We start from the raw sequence: 6,417 nt of genomic DNA on the forward strand, positions 1-6,417 counted from the left end.
ACTGCAGCCTTCAATATGGATTGAGGCTCAATGTCAAGAAGACAAAGATTCTCACCACTGGACCAATTGGCAGCATCAGGATGGATGGTGAAAAGATTGAGATTGTTCACAGCAATAGTCGGCTTGGCTCCACAATCAACACTCTTGGCACCAGCAGCCAGGAAATTAAAAGATGTGTTGCGATGGGAAAGTCTGCTGTTAGGGACCTCTCTAAAGTACTGAAGAGCAATGGTGTCTCTCTGTATACGAAGGTGCGTCTGATACAGGCCATGGTCTTTGCAATCACTTGTTATGCATAAAAAAATGGTAGAAGATGGAAAAAACAAATGAGATCAAGAAAGGCCCTGTAGTGCGGGTGGAACAGGCATTTTATCACTGGGTGGAGACAAGATGTCTTGCCTACAACTGTGTATCTCCCAGGCAAGCAGAAGTTTGATGTGGAGATCTCCAGGCAAGTCAGAGTTTTGGTTAATCTGAGAAGTAGCTGAAGCCTCAAGGTGTAAGCCAGACAGGGAGAGCACTTCTTCACAGCTAGAAGATGTCAAGGGGTAGGACACCCATCTAAGGATGAACTCCCATTGGCCTTTGAGGAGCCCAGCAATTGTGAGACACAAAGTCCCAGTCACAGGAGGTTCCCCAAATAACCCAGGACTGGCTGCAGTCCAGACACAACACAACCTGTGGGCACTCCCTGTGCCAGCCTCAGTCTGAGCTGATACAGTCTGAGGAACGCTCCAGCCAGAGGTGAGAGGGGGTGGCAAGGGTGGGAAAGCCACTGCCCTCACCTCTGTGAGGGCTCTGGGGAGATTCAGCATTGCTTCCCTGGCTACCAGCCAACAACTGGTGTGGATACCACTGTATACAGGACCTTGTGGTTTAAGTTTCTGTGCTTGTGTGTCTCTTTTATTTGATGCTTTCATTTTGGGGTTGGTTTTTTGTTGTTGTTGTTGTTATATTTGAAGCTACTTGTTGTTGTTGTTATTGTGTACCATCGAGTCTGAAGCAACCCATAGCTGATCCCCCCAGGAGGTTTTCAGAGGCAGCTAATTGCAAGGAATGAAATTGTCCATCCTTCTTCTTCCAAGCAGTTCATGGATTTGAACAGTGTGTCTTTGGATTGCAATGCAGTTTCTTATCACTAGGCCACTAGAGCTCCCTTGGAACTTTTCTTTTTAAATTCATTTAAATCTGATATCTTTGTTTTCTAGTGTCTTTATTGGAAAGGATCAGGACTGCTGTCTTTCTACTACACCATCTTTCCAGTCTGCTGCTTTTTGACACTTGAAAGAAATCTTTTGCCATGGATTTGCCCATCAAGGGAGATCTAGTGGCCTAATGATAAGAAGCTGCACTGCAATCTCAAATGCTTGAGGTTCAAGGGCACCAGCTGCTCTATGGGAGAAGGATGGACAATTTCCCCCGCTGCAATTAACTGTCTCTGAAAAGTCACTGGAGCATCAGCTATGGGTCGGTTCCAACTCTTCAGTATAGAACAACATAACAACAATCTATTGTTATATTTCTTTCTTCTCCCCTCCAGTTATATTTATATTTCTTCACTGTTGTTTTCACAGCATTCACTAATGATCCAAGTAAAATGAAATCTCTGACAATTTCCATCTTTCTTCCGTGTATCATGATGTTGTATATTGGTCCAGTTGTAAGAATTTTTGTTTTCTTTATGTTGAGGTATATATAACCTATACTCGAGGTTGTAGTCATATCTTCACCAGCAAGTGCTTCCACATCACCTTCATTTTAAGCAAACTCCACTTCTCCTAATGACTCCTGTGTTGAAAATATGAATGTACCAGGCTATCATGTCATATTTCTACCCTTTGTATGTGTTTCTATAATCTTTGCCATGCATGCCTTTCCGTGATGTGTTAATTTTTCCTTGCCATGACTTACTTTTATTGTTTGCATGACACTGTAAAAATATATACCTGGTTGTTATTGTGTACCATCAAGTTGAATTGACAAATAGCTGAAACAACAGTGGGTTTTCAGAGACAGCATAATTATATGGAAGAAGATTGTCCATCTTTCTTCTTCAGAGCACCTAATGGATTTGAACTATGCTAGCAGCAGGCTAGCAGTGCTGCTCCTAACCACTGGGCCACCAGAGCTCCCGGTACACCTAGTAGTGCTGTGGTTTGATCACATATCCCCTAAGGTCACTAAGAGTGGAGGAGAGAGAACTGAGATTGTATGTAGGGAGTATTTTAGGCCCTGAGGATCTAGATGCAGTGGCATCACTTCCACCTACAGTAGAACTTGGGTAGAAGACTCAGACACAAGTATAAGTGACCTGGGAAACGTAGTTAAGATCCATGCTGAAGAACAGAAGGCAACTGCACTGGCAGCCGCTGGCTGAGTCCGACTCTGCCTCCTGTTGGAGTGAGTGGAGTCTTTGAATGAGATGTCAGGGATTTTCAGAGGCTCCCTGATAGTGCCAGCCTTACTCACCTCACTAAGTATTTCTAGGGACAAACAGAATGAACAAGATAGTTTGCAAAAAATGCTTGTTAAACTGAAGCCAAGTCAGAGGACGAGCAGTGAGGTTGACCAGGCACTTCCTGTGGAGGCTTCGCGGTCATGGACGCAAGCGAGCCAGCCCCAAGCCCCCCCCCCATGAGCCAAAACAACGTGATGGGCATGGCCGAGGACCTCACCGACCAGTGCCTGTGCGTCACCAAGCAGAACGTGCCACTCGTGGCCCACCTGTGCCTCATCAGCACCTTCCTGGAGGATGGCATTCTCATGTGGCTCCCGTGGTGCGAGCAGCATGACCACATTGACGCCACTTGGAGTTGTGGCTACCTGCTGGCCTCCTTCATCTTCCTCAACCTGCTGGGCCATCTGATTGGCTGCATCCTGGTGCTGAGCAGGAACTACATGCAGTACACCTGCTTCAGTCTCTTCAGGGTCATTGCCCTGCAGACGATGCCTACAGCAACCTGTAGGACTTGAAATTCTTGATGACTAACCAGGCCCTGGGTGAAGCCTGCTGCTGCTCCTGGCCGAGTCATGGTCAGAAGGGAAGGGTATGTCTGCGGGTGTACTCCGCACGTGCCAGAGCTCTCTGAAGCAGTACATGCAGCGAGGGGTCCAAGTGCAGCTCGTCCTCATGTTCATGACCCTCCTCCACTTTGATGCCAGCTTCTTTTCCATCCTGCAGAAGATCGTAGGCATAGCCTTGATGGTCTTGGTGGCCATCACTGGCAGCGCTGATGATAGTGGATTGACTCTTCACCATCAATGTATATTTCAATGCCTCTGGACCGTTCCCAAGCCCATGCTTGACTTCCTCCAGTATGACTTCTTCCAGGCCATGTGTGTCACTGAGGGCTTGCTGTTAGTGGTGGCTCTGGGCCCAGGAGGTGTGTCCATGGATGAGAAGAGGAAGGAGTGGTGACAGTCCCATCCCAGCTGTTGAGCTTGGGCCCCTTGGTGAGCACTCAGGGCTGTGGGGTGGACTCAAAACTGCCAGCATTTATATATCCTTTCCCCTCCCCCCTCAGTGAAAGCACAGATGTTTCTAGAACTCAATTTGCAGACACCAAAAACTGACCTGCTTGGAGCTGCTGCCTGGCCTGTCCTCAGAGCTGGCCAGTGCTCTGGTCACCCCTATCTAAGTCCTATCTCTCTTTGAGGGTTGGGAAGGCCCTCCAGCTGTACTGTGAGCAGATAGATACATCTGTGTGTCACTCAATGTGGTCTCCCACTTCTTCTTGTCCATGTTTACTTTCTGAGCTAAAACTAGTAAATTATTTGAGGGTTCAGGTGGCCTAGTTAATTCACATTGGTGGCCTGTGCTCCTCGCTGTGATACTTTACTATTTAGAGGAACCCAGAACCCAAAGAACAGTATTAACAGGGCAAGCAGAGGCGCTCAGTAGTTTCTCCAGCGCCCCGCCTCTCCCCTGAGTGAGAAGGGCCTGCAGGAATGGGCATGGGTCAGTCACCCCAGGTCGCCTGACCATGGCCATGGCTATGCTCAGGCAGGCTGGCTGGGACCCCCAGGCCTCTAGCAGTACCATCTTCTGTCAGCCCAGCCAGCTGAGGGCTCAGCTGCAGGCAGCAGGAACAGCTGGCCCTGGGAGCCACAGGCTCTACCTCATATCTGACCTTCTCAGACAGGGTCGCAGACCCCCCCAGTCAGCAAGCCATAGAGCTCCGCCATTGTGTCCCTGGCTGAGAGGTCCCTTAGATACCTGACCAACCGTCAACCAGACTGTTACCCCTGACTGTCCTGCTATGCTGCTGAGGCAACAGCTCCCCGATTCGTGATGCCTTAACACTTTGATCTCGCTCTTGTAGTTAAAGTTTTCTAATATTGCCTAAAAAATATTTAAAAATTGAAACTAAGTCAAGAGTTTTCAGTGAGTTGTTTTGAAAATTGATGGAGTCATTGTCTGATGATCATAGTGACTTATCATGCAACTGGCAAATCTTATCAGCCATGTTTTCACTCTCCACTCCTGCTGCACAGGACACTTGGAGAGAAACTCCAGAAGAGGCTAGAGTTGTGGAGAGTTCCTACTTTCCGATCTCCACGTTTACTTGGCTTTTTTTTCCCTGTGCTGTCCAGATGGAACTCGTGAGTATTTTAATTAAAATCCATTTTCCTTAAAAATTCTGTCCCTCAAGTATACTCGAGGTGGGGCGGTGGGAGGGAAGGGATGGGGGAGTTGTATGTATACCAATGAAGGAATTTTTTTTTCTTTTCGGAGGGGGAGTGAACTGGTGGGGAGGGCTGGGCAGGGAGAAAAGTGCGGCAATGAATGAATGGAAATCCAAAATCTCTGTAAATGTTTATTAAAATTAATAAAAAATATATAAAAAGATATAACAACAACAACAACAAAAAAGTCTGCCCCTCAATCTACCTCGCTTTATGTGGCCAGAGGCTGAAACGCTCCATTCTTTAGCTCTAACCTGGATGGGAGAGGACACTCTCCCCAGCTTTCAGCTCGCTTGCTTGTTTCCTCTCCAACAACCTTCCGTTCCACTGGCAACAGAGAATTTCCATCTCTTTTCAAAGGTGGGGTGGAGGGAGGGAAAACATGCCAGAAAATAGTTCTAAACACAAACCCTCATGTGAATATACATTTCCTGATCAACTTCCTCACCCTTCTTCCTCTTTCAGTATATCATCTCAGGGATGTCAGTCATTAAATTAGTTAGCTTTTTATCCATTTTGGGAGGAAAAGAGGATGGTTACATGGTGACTTAGTGTCTAGTGAAAATGTAACTCCTGGTATTACATGTTGTTGTTATGTGCGTCAAGTCAGAACCTACTCATAGCTGACCCTACAGTAGGGTTTCAGAGGCTGTAAATCACACAGAAGATTGCGCACTTTTCTCCTGTGGAGCAGCTGGGGGAATCAAACCACTCAGTTTGGCAGCAAAGCTCCTTACCTTACTTACTAGGCAACCAGAGCTCCCCTTCTTCATGTTATACAGGACTATATTAAATGGATTTCTGTTGTTGTTGTGTGCTGTTGAGTCAAATCCAACCTACAGTTGAACCTCCAACAGGGTTTTTTAAAGGCAGTTAACCACTGGGTGGAGATTGCTCATCTTTCTCCCTCAGTGCAGCTGGGAGATTTGAACTGTGTGCTTTCGGGTTGGCAACGTAGCTCCTTACCACCAGGTCACCAGAGCTCCATTGGATTTATGGTATTATGTTTTATTATTTGACTTGAACATAAGATGCTATTTTTACGTAGCATGCATGTCTTTATCGTATGTCAGTCCTAGTGAAAAACTGGCTCCTCGGGTGCTGATCTGGCAGGTGAAAAGCTAAGAGAAGGAATTTCATCTAATCCCAGTGATAGTTTCAGGGGAAACATTAGATAGAAATTAACCGGTAAATAGCTAGCTGAGCAGGGGCCAGGTTTTGCAATCAGCAGGGAGATTCTGCACCTGGTGAATGAGCTATGGCCAGCCTGGTTGGCTGCTGCTGGGAGCTGAGCACTATGAAGTCAAGGTTATCACACAGTGGCATGGTTTGTTCTCACCCTCTTGAATAAAGGGTGGAGAGATTCAAGTGAGACAGAAGAGGAAATTAGAAGGGCAGAAAGGAGATGTAAACAGGCAGTCAAATGTGTGTGCTTCTGGAGCTTGGATGTAAGCTCTCAAATGAGATGCAATCAAGCTCCCTCCTGCTACTGAAATGTGTCTACCCCATAAAATGCATCATGTGCTTTCTTCTAATCATAAAATAACACACATTTAATCTAAAAATGGAAAATATAGATGTAGGAAAAGTAAATCAAAGATGAATCACTATCCAGCTACGAAGACTGCCACAATTTCCTTCTACATACTTACTCACATCCACATGCATTTATTTATAATTAAAAATATACTATGGACACATTTAGAAAATTGTGATTTGAGTGTAAATTTG

At 46.1% G+C, this 6,417-nt stretch overlaps 1 pseudogene; it reads left to right on the forward strand.

Moving 5' to 3' along the window:
• Positions 1-2,634: 2,634 nt before the first annotated feature.
• LOC102853435 lies at positions 2,635-3,418 on the forward strand (annotated as a pseudogene).
• Positions 3,419-6,417: the final 2,999 nt, after the last annotated feature.

The sequence above is a fragment of the Elephantulus edwardii genome, unplaced genomic scaffold, assembly GCF_000299155.1.
Source record: "Elephantulus edwardii isolate Elephantulus edwardi_28Jun2011 unplaced genomic scaffold, EleEdw1.0 scaffold00283, whole genome shotgun sequence".
Classification (NCBI taxonomy): domain Eukaryota; kingdom Metazoa; phylum Chordata; class Mammalia; order Macroscelidea; family Macroscelididae; genus Elephantulus; species Elephantulus edwardii.